This window comes from Carya illinoinensis, chromosome 6 (assembly GCF_018687715.1).
Source record: "Carya illinoinensis cultivar Pawnee chromosome 6, C.illinoinensisPawnee_v1, whole genome shotgun sequence".
In the NCBI taxonomy this organism is placed as follows: domain Eukaryota; kingdom Viridiplantae; phylum Streptophyta; class Magnoliopsida; order Fagales; family Juglandaceae; genus Carya; species Carya illinoinensis.
In genome coordinates this window covers 18,321,892-18,344,784 of record NC_056757.1, presented here as the reverse complement: position 1 = coordinate 18,344,784, position 22,893 = coordinate 18,321,892, and positions in this window count along the sequence as shown.

The following is a 22,893-nucleotide window of genomic DNA, read 5'->3' as shown; positions in this document are numbered from 1 at the left end:
CAAAACATCTGTTACCATAATACTACTAAAGGCAGAACTCCTTAAGTATGTGCAGAACTAAGGTAACTAGTAGGCTAATTCATTGAGTAGCTTGTGCAACTCGGTCAAGGATGCCATAATACTATTAATAAAATGGAGTATTGGAACGATGGGTTTGGTGTCGTGCCGTCATTGTCTAATTGACCATCTCTATGCTATCATCCTCTGTTGCACCTCCTAGTCTTGGCACATGATCTACCATTTTGAGAGAAATGATAGTTGAGACTATTAAGTAAGATTTAATTATAAATTTCAGCAAGTTCACAATCAATTTAAATAGACAATTTAAAGATGCATGCATGACAATAATAACATGAATGCAAGGCATGAGCATGAGTAAGCTTGACATGGCATGAAAAATGGCATAACACGTATTGACATGAAATGAACTTAACTAATGTAAACTTGAAATTGAAAGTGTGACTTGAACTTGAACACGAAATAACGTGAATTGGGACTGGACATGAACTTGAACTTGAAACTGAATATGAAACTAATACTGAACATGAACTAAACATGATTGAACTTGGAATCTTATTTCATAATAACTTGATTAATAAACGTGAATTGTGGGTGCTACGTAGGTAACCTAGAGTTGTGTGTCCCTGATGATACTGTATCACATAACAGATATCTGCACTAGCTATGAGTGTATTTACTTATGTATCAATTTACAAGTATCTGCACCTGCTGTGAAAAACATAATGTACTTATCCCATGACAAGTATCTGCACCCTCACTAATACGTATAACAAAAAATTCAAATATGGGTGGTACCATTGGCATTGGTGTCTGGTTTCACTTTGGTAATCAGTTAATTAGGCCCATTTGAAGCCTTTTGACAGAATTTTGTCAACTTGGAAAATTTTACATCATTTTAAATACTCCAATGTGAACAATAGAGTTTCATTACGATATTATCTCATCTTATCACTTGAGATCGTGATAAACGTGAAAAACTTGACTAATGTGAAAAATACTGTTTCGGGACACACTTTGTACTCAAGACATGACATGACGTGGAATGATTGATAACGTGACATAACGTAATATGACATGTGCGTGAGATGAATGACATGATATAGCATGAAATAGATAAACATTTTATGACATGATGCAACATATAACAGATAACTTTCCGTAACTTGACATAACATGTAATAGATGAACATCTCATGACATGGCATAATATGTAACAGATAAACATTTTGCGATATAGTATAATGTGTAATAAATAAACATTTCGTAACATGACATTGTACGACATTTATAGGAACATAAGAATATGAATAACTGTTCTCTTACCAATATACATATACAATATCCTAAAAGTAAGTTAGAGGCTAACTTACAGTGAGTATAGCGTGATGAAAAAAATGTGCAAATTAACAGATAACTGTAAGGATATATTTCTAAACGTTAGAAATTCCTTACTAATAAATTAGAATTATACAAACATTGACTCAAAGTAAAATGACTATTTTACCTATACCTAAGAATTTCACATCCTAATTTCAAAACTTATCAAAATTTTTATTTCTCATGTAAACTTTATCTTAAATCCAACTATCTAATTAGAAAAATTTAAAACATAATACAATTAGTTGAAACATGCTTAGGCCGAAACATAAACATGCCAAAACTATTGATTTTTGTTGCAATTCTTTCAAATCCTATCTTTCATGCTAAAACTAAAATATGCAACATGTAAAAATCACATCCTATGCTTAAATAGCATACTAGAACAACCAACAACATTTACATCATAAAAACACAAACTTCCTCCATATTCAAAACTTCAAATATTTTGACCTCAAGAACAACCTGGATGTTTATAATCTATCTCTTTTCAAATCAACTCTAAGAACTCCAAAAGTTCAATAACATACTCTCAATATATTCATAAAACATTTATAACAACTATCATGCTTAGAAAAATTAAGCCAAAACTACAAAAAGTCATAAATCATACTCAACACAATCAGTTTGTGCCCATTTACCAAAACCGAATGCTATGTGGTTTGGTTTTGATCAAAACATTAGAACCGAAACTTTTCAAGAAGTAAATCATCAACACACAACACCATATGGTCTATATTCAATTCCTAAAATAGACCTAAGCATTAAACCTGAGATCATATGACAAAAATTTCATAACAATATAGATTCATTTGAGAACCTCAAATAAAAGACCTATATGAACATTTGCATGTATAAAAATTCATATCTTAATGATCAACACAATAAATTTTCAAAATAACATTCTAACATGTGGACCAAAGTTATAAGATCACCATATGTGAATATCAAAGCCACCGAAGCATGCTTTCACAACAAAAACTTAAGCTTTTCCAAAATAGAATCTATTTTCATACTCTCAGTTTTCAACTTTTTAGATCTATGCAAAATTCTCATAAAAAACTTATAACATGCATGATTGAGTGGAAATAATATGAAAATTGAGCATGAAAACTAAGGTTTTTTTGTCTTAAAAAGCCACTTATGCACATTCGTATCCTACATTGCAGAAGAAGCATCATAGGGTCAAAGTGGGAAAAAATGCATGTGAAATATTCACTTTGCGACTTAACTCTCACCTGACACTTAGAAGAAATGGAAAAATAGAACCCTCTCGAGTGCCCTAACCCTTGTTGCTCTACATTGCAGACTCCACACCTTAGAGAACCACATGGAATTGGAAGGAGTAACAACCTGGAGAGAGAGTGCAGTAGAATCATTGGAGAGGATGGAGGAGGAGAGGCTAAAAGGAGAGTGGTTTTGGTTGTAGGTGTAACCAGCCCGCTATTAGGGGATGTAAGATTTTTTTGGCAAAGCTGAAAAACATCACTCAGAGAGGATTTTGTTTTCAATCTAGATTTTCTTTGTCCCTTTTCATTTTCTGGTGTGATGAATAATCTCTTTTTGGATTTTAACAATTTATTTTCATACTTGATGGAAATGTAATTTTCGAGTAACCTAGGTCAAGGGAATCCTTTGCACAATGGGGTTTCACTTGGTAGTTTTGGTTCTTTCTTTTGATTTTAATTTGTACTCTTATGAATTTCTATCAATTTCATAGAAATCGAGTTTAGGGTTTCATCTATAATCCTTTTTTACTCATTGTTGACTCTAGGCATAGTGGGTGCTTAAGGGACACAGTCCCTAATTTCTGATTACTAAATGTCTAATGTTGATATGAAAACTGTGAGGTTATTCAGAAAGTGTTCGTTAGTGCTAAAATCATATACATTTTCCATATGTTTTATTCTTGACCGAAATTGCATGTGATGGTCATTGTAAATGCCAGAACCCCATTGAAATCCCTTGTTGCAAAGAGGACCCGTAGCCTAAGTACTTGTTTAAAGTTTTTTTGAGAGACTTAGTTCTTAATACTTCACTTGACTTCTTTTGTCCATGCACATAGCTTAGTTTTTCACCTATTTTAGTTATAAACTTCATAGTGTTTCAGAATACACCACATCTTGTTCTCATTAAGCATTTCTCGAGGGGTTGCAAGCTTTATTTTTAAATCTAGAAGTTCCTGTTACTTAAACTTGTCACGTGGTTCTAAGAAATTTTCATTCAGCTAATACTCTACTTCCTTGACTCTATTTATTCGAAGACCATTAATTGCAAACGAAACTGAAATTGCCTTGATCTCTGTGAAATCGACCTTGGACTCCCATTATACTCAAGTTGAACACCTTCTGCACTTGGAAGGCAATTTAAAAGAACAGCCACTACAACAAATCTTCATCAAACCTGTATATTAGCGTGTTAAATATAAAGCATATAAAGATCAAACTAATATCTTGTCAAGAACATCATAAAAAAGTCAAAGAATCACACACTATCTAGACTACCTCCCAAAATCACATTTTCATGTTTAAACAAACTTCTCATCCATCAAAAAATCATTAAAATTTACAAAAAATATATCAACATAAACAATACTCAAATAGGAACAACATAGGTATAATTTTCTTTGTGAGAATCTACTTACAACAACTTCAAAAAATTCAAGCAATAAAGACCAAAAAAGTTGTCCAAGAGTTCCTTAGGTTTCCTCTCCAACAAAAGGTTTCAAAAGTGATCAAGGGCTAGTAAAATGGACGAGGATGTGACTTATACTTCTAGAGGGGTGAAAGGATATGTGTAATTGACACTTTGGGTGAAGTGGTATTAGCCAAAACCAGGGGCCATAACCCATGGTTTTTAGCCTGCTACTGTTGAGTGAGATGGAGGTGGTGAGGTGGCTTTTGGCCTCCCATCAAATACTATTTGGGGCTGACTTGGGTAGTGAAATGGCATCCTTGGTAAGGGGAAACTTTCTCCATAAGCCTTGCCTTAGTGGTGCAATTTCGTAGGCCTTAACCAAATGGACATTCATTTGGGTTTCAATGGAATTTCGTTGGGGTTTGGGTTTCTAACAAGCTAAAATCTGATTTTTCTTAACCCAATAAAATTACCAAGGTAAAGAATAAATAAATATATAATGATATGAATTTAAGTAGTTAATAAAATGTGGAAGTGCACAAGTGATTAAATACTAAGTTACAACGGGTTAAATTTAGGGTTTTGAAGGAAACTTTTGAGGTTTGGGGAAAACATTTGGTTTTCAGTTTTCACTACGATTTTGGGGTTTCAATTGAATTTCAAGTATTTGGAGTTTCACTAGGGATCAAATGCTCATTGGTTTGGCACAAATGGATGGTTGGATAGTATTTGGCTTAGGTGGCATGATCACAAAACTTGATTCCTTCATATTTCCATCTCATGGTTCCTCTTAGTGCCAATTATCTAACACTATTCACCAGGTGTGACTCTTACCAAGTGTCTAAATAAAACTTCTCTAACCTAATTTAAACATTCCACACTATGATCTTGAGAACACTAGACTAAGTGCTACATGGCGCTTTTACTAAGTCACTATTCACTCCAAAAATAATGAAAATAACTTTTTCCCATAAGATCCTAAGTATTCATATGAAACTAGAATTGTACTTTGTTTCATCAAATTTAACTGCAAAGTACCTCGAATAATTAAAAATGCATTTTCGAACAGTTATTGTCTAGAAAAAGAAAATCATTATATTGTGCCATAAAATCTTAAATATTTATCTGAGGCTAAAGATGCCAACTATTTCTCATTCTCACACTCATAAGTATCTAAAATAAATAAAATTATATTTTTGGCATCATAGTGAGTAGCAAGATTGACTATGCTAACAAACTAGCCTATGCGATTAGTCCATCTGTAAATCCTTTTATGGTTTTCATGAGGTTCCTAAAGCCTAATGAAATTCATCCTTTGAGTTTTTGGTAGAAAGGATGAATTTCTTTAGGCTGTTACTAATGATATTTATTTATAAACCACAAGACACAAGTTGTCGTTCACTAGTTGCTAATGGTGTAACCATTGGCAAGTGACACAACCGTTTAACTCAATCAAACGGTTGTGTCTTGACACTTTCTCAACCAACACACCATGGAACCATCACTATGGAGATGTGCAAACTGTGACGCCCCCAAATCCCCACGTACGGATACGGAGAAATCGAGACATCTGGATGGTGACATCACGGGTCACTACCCTATTGCCAAGTGCCAAGTGTGTGTATAAGCAACAAATATGCAGGAAGAAACACGCAGCGGATAGTAAAGTCATAAACTAAGTACCAGAATTTTTATTGTTTAATACAAAACTGTTCAAAACATACATAATAAAATATTACAAACTACAAATATTGTTCAAACCAACTACAAAGCATAAACTCCAACTCAGTACTCCGGCTTAGCTGCATCCTCGGGTTCAGCCTCCTCCTCCTTCTCGATCTCTACATCAAAATCTACGTTACCAAAAATGGTGCCACAGGTAAGTAAGATCCAAACGCCACTAGATAAAAGCATATTAAAACTCAAACAATATGCATAAAAGAATACAAATGGACATGACCCATAAAAACCATATTTTTCCACGCACGCCAAAAAACCCATTTGGCCTAAAAACATAACCTTTAAAACCAGTAATCGCCATTATCCCAGATAATAGCCTAAATCAATAAACCACAATTTTTCCAAAAAATGGATCACAAAGCCTCAACGTAACCTCGCCATTTTTCCAGAAAATGACCCGTATCCGAAAGCCATAAAACCGATCCAATTATTGCGTGCACCATGATCTCCCTTAGGGATCATCCGCACACTTTAGCTCCTGTGCCACACCGTAGTTAATGACTATGCGTGTGACACCTAAACGAGAGATGCCCAGTACTCGCGCCCAGCGCGTCCCTGGACCAGGCCATCCTCTATTCCCCACTACTCTAAGGACCACGGAGTCGACACGATAACGTTACCGTATCGTGCGATCCGGTCGTCGCCCAGCAACAACCTGGGAGATGTCACTCAGTATTATCCACTCCTGAGTGACCAGAGGAGCTCCACCGAGATAATACCCCATCCCGACTTGGAGTCGTGATACACACGCACCCGAAAATCCATTTACGCCAACAAAACATGATTTTTCTCAATTAAATAAAATGCACATGTATGCTTCATGTAATGCATGCCTCAAGGCATAAATAACCAACCAATCACAAAACAACCAAATCAAGCAACTCCGTCCTCAATCCGTTCGACCCCCGAACTCCTCGGACTCAGTCCGGAATCAACCAACCAATCAGATAATTAATTGTAAGAGCAAAATATATTTAAATCTAAAGTAGAGTTTGGAAAATACTTACAGCGCTATATGGTATTTTTTGAAAGCTTGCGGTGTTGCAAACGGCGGAGAAAAAGTAACGTAACAGTGTATTTTACATTGTGGCCGTGGGTAGTAAATTACCCACTTTCGAACGGGGACAAACTAAGACACGAAATTGATAGGGAATGGCCTTGAGATGTTTATGAAGTTAAAGGAAGTGAGCTTTGGCTGTGGGTGGCGGTGGAAACGGCGGTGGAAGCGGCAAAATGCCAAATCAGAGTTGAGCTCGTGGGAGCTGCTCCGACAACTGATCGGGAACGAAATTGGGTAGGTTAGGACAGCAAGAGGTAGAGGAAGAAGTGGTGAAGAGATGGTGGTTGGAGGTGGAGTGACGACGCCGGAAACAACTCAAAACCGTGTAGAAAGAAGGGGCTGTAGGAGGTGATCGGTGGCACAGATGGAGCTGAAAATTGGTGGGGGTGATCACCGGCCGGAGGGGGACCGAACGACGGTGGCTGTGTCGGCCACGTTGCCGGCGAGCGGTGGGTCTGGGTGGTGAACAGGTCAGTGACGGGAGAGAGGAGAGAGGGAGTCCGTGCTTGCGGGAGGGGAGAGGAAAGAGGAAGAAAGAAAGAAAAAGAAAGAAAAAGGAGAAAGGGAAAGAAAAAGAAAAGAGAAAAGAAAAAAGGGAAAAAGAAAAGAAGGAGAAAGAAAATGAGGTCCAATCCTCACTTCCGGAATCCAAAAACTGATCCGTCGAAAACGATTTTAAAAACATAAAACGACTAAAATAAATTAAACACCACATCAAATAAAATAAAATCAATTTAAAATAAAAGAACTACTATATTAATTAAATTAAAAATAACTCTTTCAGTGAAAATACACATAAAAACGGGTCATCACACAAACTAGTTGAACACACAAAAATGGTAATGAATCTAGTTGAGTATATTATGTTAGTACCAATGCGGGTTTTCCACAACTCAACTCTCATATGCAACTTCTGCTGATCGGCATCAGAGCATCACAAGTCTCTACGTCCGCACGCTTTTGTCATTACATTATTTGACTGCACCCTTTACCACATATGCTCCTTATTAAGGGTAACTTTATTTCACTAAAACTTTAGTGAACAACATCAATTCTTGGTGAGGAATTTAATTTTCCTGTCACATTTGAAGACTTCAGCCAAATACATAACACATGTATCTACCTGTACTTAGTTTTTGTTAAGTACTTCCTTTAAAGGCTATTCTTGAGGTTTTCCCTAATCACCTCATCAGCGACTTTACAAATGATCAAATCTTTTATTTGGATGGATCACCATAACTCAATTTATCTAGGTATCCACAGAATTTCTTAAGTTATGCATATTAACCATGAGCTTACATTACCTAGGTATCTCAATCCCATTCTAGTCATATTTTCTTTGAATTCCTCTAGAGACAATTCCTTGGTCATTATACTCACATCTTTCCTCTATATTCAAAATATAGTGATAATGCATATCAATGTGTTCTTTTGGAACTCTATGTTTCCCTTTTTATCAATGAGATGACAGACTCATTATCATAAAACACATTGGTTAATTATGTGGATGTACCCAAATTTAAGTTTTCAATAAACCGTTTCATCCATATCACATTACTTGCTACAATATTACAAGTAATATATTTTGCTTCCATAGAAAATTTAGCAACATAGCCCTAATTCTTACTCATTCAAGAAACTATTGTTCCATCAAATATAGATATATATATATATATATATCCACTTGTAGATTTTCTATCATCTACATCACTTCTAAAATCAGTATTACTATACCTGTTAGCTCCAGATTACTAATTACAAAGCACAATTTTATATTTTTGGTACCTTGTAAATACCTTAATATATGCTTTGTGCTTGTCAATATTCCTTAACTAGATTGGATTAACATCTGCTCACTAATCCTACTACATGACCAATGTCTGGTCTCGTAGAACTTTAGCATAGGGAACTTTAAGCATTTCACTTATTTCCTTTTTATTTTTTGGGCATACACTTTCATTTAAAGCAAGACCTTTGCAAATAGGTGTTCTTAAGGTTTTATAAATTTTCATCCCAAATCTTTTAAATACTTTTTCTAGTTATTTTTCTTGATCTAAATATAACATTTTTTTAAGTTCGATCTCTTGAAATTCTTCTACCAAGAACATAGGTAGCTTCACTCACCCATGTCTTTCATTTCAAAACTAGATTTCAAGAGCTCTTTTATTTTATCCATCATATCTAGATAATTACTTGCTTGTAATATACACAATGATCTAATAGACTCATTTCATATCTCATTTTCAAAATGGCTTGTTCAAACTTCAAGTACCATTGCTTTGAAGATTGTTTAAGTCCATACAGTGATTTTTTCAACCTGTAAATTTTTCTTCATGTCCTTTTAAATCACCATTAAGAAAAGTCGTCTTTACATCTAATTGATATAATTCCAAACTCATCTTGGCAACAATAGACATGATAATCCTTACAGATGTGAAATTTGCCACAGGCAAATATGTATTCACAATGTCTACACTTTTTATTTATTTATTTATTGTGAAAAGCAGGTAGTCACATTTCCAATAGTGACACCCCCAATTTTATTGATAAAGCCCTTACTTGTGGTGGAGGAATACCGTGGTAACAAGCGAGGATCATGGGAAAAACAACCATGGACTAAAAAACCAAAAACCAAATAACAAACTAAACAAGCCTATGAAAACTGACCTATGCAAACATCAAGAGAACCAACAACAATAAAAACTATGAACATCTTAAAGAGGGGAGCCCAGAATAGTCCAAACGGATCAAGCTTCTAAGAATCCGGGGCATGTTGCAAACGCTATTGTAAATCAGATCTTCGCTTGAAGCACCATCCTTGGCTAACCAATCAACCACCTTTTTACCTTTCACCAGGTTGTTAAGTGTATCCTTTGGCCACTAATTTTGCTTTATAACTTCCAAACTTCCATCAATTTTAAATTTTCTTTTGAGAATCCACTTGCAACCAATAGCTTTTCTATATTTTGGAAGATAAGTTAACTCCCAAACATTATTCTTGTTTATTGATTCTCATTCATCTTTCATTGCTTCAAGCCATTTATCTTAATCGATACTATTGATTGCTTCTGAAAAAAATTTCTGGAATATTTTTCAAGATTTTCAAACTAGTATTTGGAGCATAAAGATCTTGAAATAATACTAATGGTCGTCTAGTTGTGACACCCCCAACCTCCGCTTGGGATGGAACGGGGACTTGAGCGTTGAGACATATAATACAAGTGTACATACCTCCATTCATGATAATTAACATCCAATGTATCCTATAAATACATCTAGTAGTATGCAATAACCGTAGTGGAATAAGGGTGACTAAATAAAATTTATGCCAAAATAAACTAAAGCATACCAAATGTCATTCATAACCATCTTAAGTTCAAATTATAAGGTAGCATAATCTTAGTACAGTTATTCCTTATAAAGAGTTTCCATGGCTAAATCAACTGCTTCATGCATTTTAATGCCTGAAGGGTTAGGGCTATAAATATCAAAAGGAGGTATGATCTTTTGTCAAGAATCGTCTCCTCTTCAATCAATAGGATCCATTGGTCCATACTTGTTGGGTTCTGATACAACTTCTATCATTCAAAGTAGAATGATAGTGGGTCCACAAGGGATGAGATTTACTTAAAATCTTAGTAAGTTAGACAACCAATGTGCACAAAGATAAACTATGCATGAATGATAAACAAGAGATGCGTGTGATGCAAAAAAAAAAAAATCAATATATGTCTTCCATACAGATTTATCAACAACTTTAGAAAACTGATACACACATTTTCATACAGAAAATATTTTTTACTTTAATTGTAAGAAATATATATATCATCATACGTTTCATCATTATTAGCAATTCAAATTTAATCATAACTGTTAAGGATGTGTCTCACATGCCAGTATGCAACCGTTCACCAAAAGTTGTCAAGGAGGCTAGTGGGGCTTCACTTGAAAACACTCCGATGCTTAAGTCAGTGAAAAGAAACAGCAGTCAAATTATTCTTCCAATTATCAAAGACTACTTGGTATATATAGACCTGCTTGCGATACTTATCTTATCTAGGATTTATTGGTGCGGATCATTACTTGGTATTTTGAACAATCATATTACTTCCCGGCGTCGTTATCCTTCCATAAAAGATGGCGAGAGGCACATCTTCTCTTAGACTCTTCTTCCTTATCCCATTGCAGCCCCTGGATCTGCCCTCTGGGCTTCTGTAATATAATGGGCCTCTTCCAGTGTCTCGGGCCTTTTGGTCTGAATAGTCCCTCCAACTACCTCACCAATTCCCTTCGCCTTTTGGTGGAGGTAATTTATATTGATCAACTTTGCTGCCATAGGAGTGATAGGTGTCTCCACACGGGCCTTCTTTTTTGCCTTTAATCCTCATGTGCATGTGTCACTTCTTGTTTCCTCTTTGTGTATGGGCCTTGGTATGCGGAGGGCAAATGGCTATGGACATAGGCCCATACTATCCACGGTCCTCAAGTGCCCACTGGCCCCACTGTACCACTTTTTCTTTGCCGTTTTGTACCATTTTTTTAAAAAACCAAGGATTGCCCATCATTTCCTGCTGCTATTGGCAGAAAAAGTAGGGGGTTTTCTTGTGACAGTTATACTTCCTTTTCAGTGCCAAAGTACACTTTCTTTGTCTGTTGGCTTTCTGTATTCTGTCTTTCTTCAAATACCCCCTTCTATCCTCCCTCATTCCTTTCTCTGTTGCTTTTTCAGCTTTTCAAATCTCTTTCTTGCCTTCGTTCTTTGTATGTTCTGATCCTTCGTACCATTTTACTTCTATCAATTTCAATGGCCCATTCTGGTAAAGGTGAGGTTTTTGAGAATCCCTTCAAAATCCTTGAGGGGACGACTTTTGCTAGGTACCTATGGCGTTTGGGTATCCGACAAAAGCATTCTGGACCTCCTTAACATAACTCCTGCTCAACTACACCCTTTTGCATTAAGGGTATATCACGGTGCTTGTATTGTCTTCCGCATGGTTCTGAAACCTCTTGGCGAACCTTACCCTGACCTGACTGGTAGGGAATTTTTGGCATTTTATAACGTGAGGGACACTGCCAAGGGTAATGTGGTTAGCTTCCGCAAGAAAGATAATGGGCAGATGCTGGCCCAGTTCTAGACTCACTATTCCAATGCTAAGGTGTGGAAATCCAAGTTCTTTTTTTATCACTAGTCAAGGTTAGCAGTTCCTCACCTCAAAAGTTGTCTTTCAGGACGTTCCAGTTCATTCAATCTGGTGCCCCATTCCTGACGAAAAGAAATTGTGGCTTAGGATGGAACCTTTGTCACGCCGCAAACTGGCTCGGATTGAGACTATCCATTCCTAGGCTGAGGCAAATCCTGAAGAGTTTCACACTGATCTTTTGTTGACCTCCACCCACATTGATTGGTTCTTGATGTCTCCCAACCAATCTTATCTTCAAGGGTGTGACTTTATGATCTTGGCCATCATTCCTCCTCCCATGCCGAAGGCCTCTGAGAAAACTTTGAAGCGTGATCCTTCTAAAGAAAAGAAATCTCATTCAGAAAAGAGGGAAAAGAAATCACGACCAGAGAAAGAGGAAGCCACCGAGAAAAGAGAGAAAAGGAGCAAGAAAAAAAACGACGATGGCAGCCAACGAAAAAGGGCCCATTCTAGAGACTCTTCTCCCCTTCCTGCTCCTCAAAAGAAAACCCTGGTGCAATCTGAGGGCGCCCAGGACCAGAAGTCTTAGGAGGATATACAATCTCAGATGCCCACTCAGCTAGCCAGCCCCAAGCCCTTGTTGCCTCGGCTAGAGGAGCCAGCCTTATTCTCAGGGGGTGAGCTCGACCAGATTTCTACCCACCAACTACCACTGTTCTTTCCTCTCCACGGGTGTCCTCATCACCACTGCGTCCTAGTGGCCTTAGGGACGTGGAGGGTTTAGCCAAATTGGCCCTTTTTGACTTGGCTGCCTCCCTCCAAGTTGGGTTTAGTTCGCAGGAGCATTCCGCGGCCTCCGTTCCTGCGTTTGAGTTTCTTGTCCTAGAAGGGTAAGTAAGGCAAGTCGAGCTAGATGCCGTCGTTGTGGCCGCCCTAAACCTTGATTCCGTCATTGGGGTGAGGTCTTGTTCACCCCCTCCTTCTAGTGGTGCCCACAAAAAGGTAGCCCACGTTTTGCCAATAGGTAGCCAAGAGGAGGCATCGGACGTCTTGCCCACAAGTGGGGCAGAAGGGGCCTCTCCACCCCATGAGGCTGAGCATACTGACACAACAAGGGATGCTTCAGGCGATGAGGTTGGTTCACAACAAACTGCCCTAGAAAGTCTGCTAGCTACCATCTCTGGGGAAGAACCCTCTCCTTTCCCTTCATGCTTTTTCTTTTGGGGGGGACACTGACTCCCTCATTAAGGAGGAGTGGGAGAATTTCCTACAAGAAGATGCCCGCCTTCGTGAGGCAGATCTGGCTTTCCCACCACTCCCTCTGCCCCCTGTGCGCTTGGAGGATTCATCTGGGAGGATAGCGGCTTCATCTGTGAGGCCTGTTGAAACCTCACCTTTAAGCCCTAGTGAGATTGTTAGGGGGGGTCGCTAGTGGTGGTGGTTCCTCAATGGCTGTTAGCTCCCAAGCTGAGTCTGTTACCCAAATGGCCACTATTTTGAGAGGCTGGCTCTCTGAGGTACTAAGCAATCTATCCCATTGTTTTTATACTCCTTTCAATTTTTAGCCTCTTCTCAAATTGGTTGTTTGTTTTCCTTTTTGCATGGCATCAATGACCTAGCTGCTTGGATAGTGGCCAATCGTGCTCGACTTGAGGAGGAGGTCAAGGAACGGTGCAAACTATGCTATATAGCTAGGCGTGCCTATGAGAAGTGGCGGGTTGACAAGGCTGAACAAGTAGTTTTAGCTGAGGAGAAGCATGTGCTGGAAATCTTGCTAGAGTAGGCTGAAGGTTACTCTCACTCTTTGTAGGGTGATCTTGAGATACGTGTGGTTGAACTTCTCGAGCTGTGCGATGCTGTCCTCCTAGCAAATGACGTTAAGGCTAAGGATGATTTTGCCCTAACCCTCCTTCAATTTGATAGGGATACAACCAAGTTGCAACTCTCGGAGGCTTAGAAAAACTTTGAGCCTGAGTGCTCACGCCTGAATTCTGAGCTTGCTGCTCATGATGGGATGCTGACTTCTCTCTAGGGAAACTTGGCCCATTCTCAAGAGGGCCTAAATGAGGCAAACTCGACTCTTGGGGTTAGTCAACAGAGGCTTGTCGAGAAGACGGGTGAGCTAACTACTGCTCAGGAGGAAATTGCACAACTTCGTGCCCAGTTGGCTCGTGTCCCTAAAATAAGGGATCGGGCCTTTACTTATGGGCATGATCATGGTATTCTGAAATTGAGGAGCTGTCTCCTGGCTTCTTGAGCAGGATTTGTTCCATTCGGAGGAAAGCACCCGCCTCGAGGTTGATGAGTTTGGGCAAAAGGAGATACCTGATGCTTTCATAAATGTGCCCCAGGCGTTTCCGCCTGATGATGCCCCTAAACTTGTGTCTTCCTCTTTTGTAGTTTTGTATTTTGTACATTCGTGATAATGGATTTTCTTTTGTTTTGATGAATGTCAGTTAATTTTGTCGTTGCATGCTTTAATTTTGCTGTTGTACGCTTTGGTTCTTGGTCTTTTATTTGTGGTTGGGTTGTTTTGCCTTTGTTTCCCTGGTTTGTTAGGTTGTTTAAGGTTAGTGGGTCCTGAGGACCCGTGCGCCACCCTTCATGGCACCGTAAGCTAGCTACTAAGGCTTGCATTTGGTGTTTAGGGTCGGCGTGGTCTGAGGACCTACGTGCCCTTTTTTTATGAAACTGCAAGCTGCTAAGGTTTGCCTCTGGTGTATAGGATCAATGTTGTTTGAGGACCTACGCGCCCTTTTTTTATAGTACCGCAATCTCCTAAGGCTTGCCTTTGGTATTTTAGGGTTGGCGTGGTCTGAGGACCTATGTGCCCTTTTTTCATGGCACCGCAAGTTGTTAAGGCTTGCTTTTGATGTTTAGGGTTGGTGTGGTTTGAGGAACTACACACCCTTTTTTCATAGCATTGCAAGCTACTAAAGCTTGCCTTTGATGTTTAGGGTAGGCGTGGTTTGACGACCTACGCGCCCTTTTTTTATGGCCTGCATTAGATCAATATTTTTCCATGGGAACTCTTTTCATTGTAGAGAAATAATAATAAAACGCACTATGCTCATAAATAGTGATAATGCAAGTTTTGACAAAATGTAAAGAAACAATGGGAACACAACAAAAGTTACTGATAAAATTTTTTAAGCGCTCTGCGTTCCATGGGTGTGGCAATTCTTTGCCTTGGCTATCTTTTAATCGATACGACCCAGGTCTATTGTTGGCCATTACTAGGTAAGGACCTTCCCATCGTGGTTCCATTTTCCCTTCGCCTTGGGTAGTCACCTCGCTCTTCTTTAGGACCAAGTCACCCACTTTAAAAGTTTTGGGCCTTACCCTTTTATTGAAATATTACTCGACTCTTGTCTTTTCTTGCAGCATCTGGGCTTCTGCCATCTCCCTTTCTTCCTCTAGTAAGTCGAGGTATTCCTCTATTTTTTTTATCGTTTTGGGTGCTTGAAAAACGGCTCGTTCTGTAGGTTGGTAACCCTATTTCCACTGGGGCAACCGCCTCACATCCGTACGCCAACATAAATGGGGATTCTCCCATTGGAGTTTTTACCGTAGTTCTATACGCCCAAAGTACACCTGGCAACTCGTCTGCCCAATCACCTTTTTTCTCCACGACCTTTTTCTTAAGGATTGAGAGTAACTCCTTGTTTGTTGTTTCAGATTGACCATTTGCTTAGGGATGGCCTGGAAGGAGTACTTTGCCTTGATCTTCAACACAACACACCACTCCTTGTAGTGGTCTGAGTCAAACTGGCGCCCATTATCCGTTATAATACTTTGAGGGTTTTCGAACCTGCAAACAATATTTTTCCATAAGAATTTTGTCACGCTCTAGCTTGTGATAGTTGCCAGTGGCTCTGCTTCCACCCACTTTGTGAAATAATTCACTGCGACTATCATAAATTTAACTCCCCCTTTTCCTGGTGGAAAGGGTCCCACCAAATCTACACCCCATTGGGCGGAGGGCCATGGTGCTGTTACAGATGTTAACCCCTCAGGGGGGGCGTGTGGTACTGGTGCATACGTTTGGCATTTGACACTCTTCTTGTTGAACTTTCGTGCGTCCCTTAAAGCATTGGGCCAATATTACCCCACCCGGACCACTTTTATGGCTAAAGTTCTTCCGCTAGAATGATTCCCGCATATCTCCTTGTGTATCTTCACTAGGACGTACTATGCTTCTTGTGTGGAGATGCACCATAGTAAGGGGGTTGAGAATCCCCTTTTGTAAAGAACTCCCTCGATGAGTTGGAATCTAGTCGCCTTTTTCTTCACCCTTCTCACCTCATCTTTTGTCTTTGGCAATTTTCCTTCTTCTAAGTATTTCACAATCTTGCTCGCCCATTTTGGAGTGTTAGATCCCAAGATGCCTACTTCAATGTTAACGGCTGGGACTTCGACGACCCTTCTTTCCACTTGCCACGGTAGAGGTACCTCTTCTATCCCGGATGCCACCCTTGCCAACCTGTGTACGACCTCATTGTCCACCCTCGGTATCTGAGTTATGGTGAAATACGAGAATAAATAGTGAATTTCCCAGACTTTTGCTAGATATTTTTTTTTACTTTTTCACCTTTCGTAGAGTATAGGCCCAACACTTGATTTACAACCACTTGCGAGTTTGACCTGGCTTCTATCTTGGTTACCCCCATTCGTGCGGCTACAGACAATCCTGCTATCAGTGCTTTGTACTCTGCTTTATTGTTTGTAATTACTTTGAATGCCAGCATCGCCATGTAGTGCCGTCCCTGTCCATCAAGACTCAATAAATGCACTTCTAGGCCTTCACCTTCTCGGCAAGATGAGTCATCAATGAAAAGCACCCACGGCTTCTCTGATGGTTCTATCGTTTCTTCTTGGGGAAATCCCAAGAATTCTGCCACAAAATCTGCCAGCGCTTGCCCTTTGACAGCCTTCCTTGGCTTGTACTCCAAATCGAACTCGCTCAGCTCAATCAACAAACCTATCAATTGGCCCATGTTGTCCGATGTTTTTAGGACTTTTGCTAGGGGGGTCTCCATGAGTACTCTTACTGTGTGGGCTTGGAAGTAAGGTCGGAGCTTTCTGGCCACCGTTACTAGAGCAAAAGCCAATAATTCAATTTGAGGGTACCTTGCTTCAGACCCTCTAAGTGCTCGACTTACGTAATATACCGGATGCTAGGTGGTCTCCTCCTCCTTTACTAGGACAACGAATACAGCATGCAGGGAAACTGCTAAATATGCGTAAAGTAAGTCACCCTGCTTTGGTTGTTTCAATAGGGGCAGACTGACCAGATATACCTTTAATTTTTCAAACACTTCATCACATTGTTTATTGCAAGGATATACCTTCCGTAGTACTTGGAAAAAAGGGAGGCACTTATCTGTTGATCTGGCTATGAATCTTCCCAAGGTGGCCACTCTACCCTCCAGCCGTTGGGTCTCATTCAAGTTCTTTGGCGGTTCATGTTGAGTATGGATTTTATCTTATTTGGAGAAGTTTCGATTCCTCTTTTGGATACAATGAAGCCCAAGAACTTTCCTGACTGGACCCCGAAAGCACACATTACTAGGTTCAACCTCATCTTATAGTGGCGCAAGATCTTGAATGCCGTTCACAAATCTGTAAGGTGTTAGGCGAGTTCCTTACTTCAACAATTCATCCACATATACCTCCATAGATCTTCCAATCTGTTCCTTGAACATTCGATTCACTAGCCCTTGGTAGGTCGCCCCTGCATTCTTCAAACCGAAGGGCATAACTTGGTAACAATACAACTCTCAGTCTGTGATGATCAAGGTTTTCTCCTCATCCGCTGTGTTCATCTGTATTTGGTTGTATCCTGAGTATGCGTCCATGAAGCTCAACGTATGATGCCCAACTATTACGTCTACAATGACATCGATACGTGATAATGGGAAGCTATCCTTGGGATAAGCTTTGTTTAGATCTGTGAAATCTACACACATCCTTCATTTCCTGTTCACCTTTTTTACCATAACTACGCTGGATAACCACTTAGGATAATGGGCTTCCCTGATGAAACTAGTTGCGAGCAATCTTTCCACCTCTTCGTTAATAGCATCATATTTTTTTGTACTGAATGATCTCATTTTCTATCTTACTGCTTTGTGTGTTGGGTCTACTCCCAAGCAGTGTTCGATGACATCATTATCTATGCCAAGCATCTCTTCGTGGCTCCATGTGAAGATATCCTGGTGCTCTATCAGCAGTTGTTTTAGGGCTTCCCTATCCGCTAGTGGGACCTGTGTCTCGATTCGTGTGGTGGTCTCAGGGTGGTTGGCATATAATGTCACAAGCTCCAATGGTTCATTGACTTCGCATGTTGCTGGTTCTGGTTGTCCCTGACCTCAATATCTTCCTTAAAAGCCAATGCTGTAGTTGGTGGCGAGGCTTCATTCTTCTCTTCCACAATACAGACGACGCTTTTGACCTTTCGCAATTCCTGTATGTAGCATTCCCGTGCTAGGGCCTGTTCGCCTCTTGCCTCACCTACCCTTATGGAAACTTCATCTTGAAATGGTAAGTGGATGTTACTGCCCTAAGGTGGTTAAGTGTTGGTCTCCCCAATATAGTGTTGTAAGAAGAGGGAGCTTTTACTACTAAGAAATCTGTCATGGTGGTCGCCATCTGTGTTCCAGTCCCTACTATTATTGGGAGGGTGATTGCCCCTACGGGCTGGATAGTATCTCCCGAGAAACCCTTTAATGATGTCAGGGAGAGTCTCAACTTGTTGACCTCGATGCCAATTTTTACGAATGCTTCCCAAAATAGTATATCGGCAGAGCTACCGTTGTCTACCAGCACCTACCTGGTCGTATAGTTGGCTATCACGAGGGTGATTACTAAGGCGTCGTCATGTAGATACAGCACTCCTTGTCTATCTGCCTCTTCGAAAGATATCACCATTCGTTCGTTGATAAGTTTTGGAAGCTTGTGCGCTCTGTCTACTAAAAACACCTCTTCATATCTTGCTTTTTGTGCATATGCCTTCCAACTGGACGCTGAAATACCACCCCCAGCAAAGCCTCCTGTTATGGTTCTTATCTCTCCAATGGGCGCCCTGTTCCCGTTACATCTTTGGGGGGCTCTATCCGCCCCATTTTGGTGGTTCTTAGCTTGGTGTCTTTTTCTTGGACTTTGACTTTGCCAGGTTTCCTGTCTAGACTCTTGGCGCCTTCTCGGCCTCGACCATTCTGTGACCATTCGTTCTAACTCACCGGTCTCTGCTAATTCAGCTACTCTTTTCTTCATGGTCGTGTAGTCTTCAGTCCAGCGTGATCTTGTCTGGTAATATTTGTAGTATCGACTGCCTGTCTTGGTAGGTCGACGGTCTTCTCTTTCCTTCCCTTCCTCTTGTATGCCTAGATTATTGTGTATCAGCCTAGGACTGTGATTTGAGCGCCTCTCCCGAGCTCTTTCTCGCCTACTTGCCTTAGCTTTTTTGTTAGCCTACCCGTTTCTTCGCTCGGTCCCCCTATCTTCCTTACTAGGATCCACTAACGCTTACAAGGTGTCTTCCGCGTTAACAAAGTCATCGGCCCTGTCCATGAACTCTCTGAGGGTGGAAGGAGTCTTTCGAGCCAATGATCAGCTTATAATTTCGTCTTCCAAGCATAGAAGCTATCAAAGTAATACAAGTATAAATCTCAAGATCGAATTCATAGGGACAAGGGGAATTAAGCAAACATTTTATAATTACAAGATAAAATATTGACGTTTATGGTAACAAGAAATTTCGAAAAGAAGAAAATCTTGAACTAAAATAGAGACTATTTACCAAGGAAATATGGACTAAATTAAGAGTATTATTAGTGGCTGTTTTGGAAATTCAATCTCGAGTTAACTGAGAATAAATGTAAATTTATTATTCTAAAATTACCAAAACTAAAAGACTTAAAGAAAGTGTGTAGTAAATTGATGGGCCTCAAGGCGGACCAAGTCTTAAGAATCAATTACAATATTAAGAGCCACGAAGATAAAAGAAACAATGCAAGAATTGGTACAATCCAATTGGGATAAAGCTAGCAAGAGCCAAAACCAGTTTTGATCCACTTGATCCAAGCTATGGAAGAAACGACTTGAGCCTACTGTTAATGAAGGCCATGAACTTATTTATTTTATTAAAATGGCTTATTTTCTTAGTCATAGAAATTAATCTAGAATAATTTGGCTGGGGGGATGTCCAGCCCACACGTCTTATTTCTAATAAACTAAGATTTTTGGAAAATGAATCACAATTCTTAGCCTAATAAAACTAATTGACAGATTATATAACAATTGTAAAATAGTGAAAGAAAGCCATCAAAGTTTTGTTACTTGTTCAAGTATCAATTGTGATTTTACGTCTACAACTGATCTAAACCAAGAACAAAGAACTTCAATCATTTTTAGATATAAACTGAAATATCATCCAACAAGTTAATTATTGAAATTACATAACATTGAAGAAAATTCACCCCAAAACAGTCATAGGTTACTCATTGAATTCCAAGCTAAAAATCTAACCTATCATTTCTAAATGGATAATCTCTTTAAGCATTTATGAATCTATTGAAAGTTGAAGTAAAATAAATAAGAGACAAGTGAATAAAAAAAATGAACCGAAGAAGCTGCTGCTAAAAACAAAGCTGCGGTAAATAAACTAGCCGAATAGAATAAACTGGAACCCTCAGCGTCCGAGGCTCCCGCCGACTCCCTCATAAACGAGAACGTAAGAGAAAAAAAAAAAGTAAAGAAGACAAGCCGCCGACTAAAGGGTCTAAAATGAAAAAAGTGATAGGAACGAAAACTCCACAAAACACCGAACGAGAAAAAAAAAAAAAAATGAAAACTTTGAGAGAGATTCACTCCCGTCCATCCGAGAAAACTAAAACTAAAAACGAGTAAATGAAAAAACAATCGACTAAAGTCTGTAACGAGAGAAATGCACGCCGAACAAAGAAAAATAAAATCAAAGCTTGGAGAGTGAGCTTCCGCCCGTCCACCCTCTGTCCTCAAACGTTAACGAAAAAAGAACAAAATGTAAAGTAATAAAATGACCAGCCGCTCAGGTCTGGACTTAAACGTAAAGAAAAAAAAAAACAAGTTCTACGCCGCTCACGTCTAGAATGAAAAACAGAAAACTAAGAATGAAAAGCAACCCAAAAAAAATAATAATGAAAACGAGAGTGAATTGCGTCCCCAAGCAGACGCCTCCTGGTTTGAAACAAAAAAAATGAAAAAAATAAAAATTGCCCCTCTTCCCACGCCGTTTCCTCTGCTTCTGCTCTGCACTGAGGTGGTCTGCTTCACGCCTGCCAGCTTGCTTCGTCCGTAGCTCCCCAGGATCGCAGCCTCTCCTAGCTGCCGCATGCCATTTCTGTAGAAATTCATAAATGCCCCTGCTTCTCGCCTTGATTTCCTCTGCTATTCTACGTGATTGGCTAGCTCCCCTCCTGTGCGTGAGTTGCTCTTGCCAGCCAATAAGACAAGAAAAATGAATAAAATCCGTGGACTTGGAGTGCTGCCTTTTTTTTCTTTTCTCCCCATTAGATTGGTTTCTATCAAATTCATAATCAATTCCTCTATTTCCTCATAAGTTCTACTCTTTTTTATCTTTCATAAATGCCTTTCAATATAAAAAAAATGATATTATAGTTTAATTATTTCAAAGGCAAATATGAGACTCTGATGTGCAAAATATTAGCATCAATAAATTTTTTTTTCATTAAGTGTTAAAACTTGATGCATAATTAAGTGTTCAACTCTTCTTTGATGTATAAATCACTCACCAAAATAACTTAATTATGCATTTCTAATACTTCATAAGCCAACTCTATTATAAAAGGACTGCGTGGCCATACTCTTCCCAAAAGAGCAGCCAGAGTGATCTTTTCATCTTAGTTATCAGTTGTCAAGCTTTCTTTGTTGAAACGAGCCAGGTAGGCCTTCAAATTCCCATCCTCCTTTTGTTTGACAATCAGTAGGTAGGCTGCTGGGTGCTGACGCCTCCTGCTAGGCATGAACTGAGTCAAGAACTATATTGCCAACTCTTCGAAGCTGTCTATTGATTTTGGCTTGAGGGTCCCAAACCATCCCCTAGCTGTCCATTTTAAAGTCAAAAGGAAAGCCTGGCATGCAATCTCTCTAGGGAAACCGTGGAGCATGATATGAGCTTTTAAAGTTCTCCAGATGATCTACCGGGTCTTTGGACCCATTATACATATCTACTTGAGGAACCTTGAATTTTGGCAAGAGAGGCATGACCATAATCCATGTGCTGCTGTAGGTAGATCTGTTTGATGCGGCAAGCTTTCTACCGAGGAAGAGCCCCCCATCTTTTTCGCCATCTCCTCATATTTTCCCCCTTGTTCCTTCAACTCGTCATGCATTCTTTCTTTTTCTGCCAGCCTTGTATCCGCTTCGGTATTGCAATGTGCCTCTCCCTCACCCTGCTCACTAGGAGCGGGCGCATCGATATTATCAGAGTTGGCATTCTTCTATCTTAAGTCGTCGTTCTCTTTTCGCAAGATTTTCATAGCTTCCAAGGCCTTTCTTAATCTTTCCTCTGCTTCTGCTAGTCGTGCTTCCACTGATGGCTGCAATGCATCCATCGCTCGCTTGCTACTGAGCGTGTTATAGTTGGCATGTGAGAACCACACTAAATCACACAAATCCCACAGATGACGCCAAATGTTAAGGATGTGTCTCACAGGCTAGTCTGCAACCATTCACCAAAAATCGTCAAGGAGGCTAGTGGGGTTTCACCTGAAAACACTCCGATACTTAAGTCAGTGAAAGGAAACAATAGTCAAATTATTCTCCCAATTATCAAAGATTACCTGGTATATATAGACCCGCTTGCAATACTTATCTTATTTAGGATTTATCGGTACGGATTATTACTTGATATTT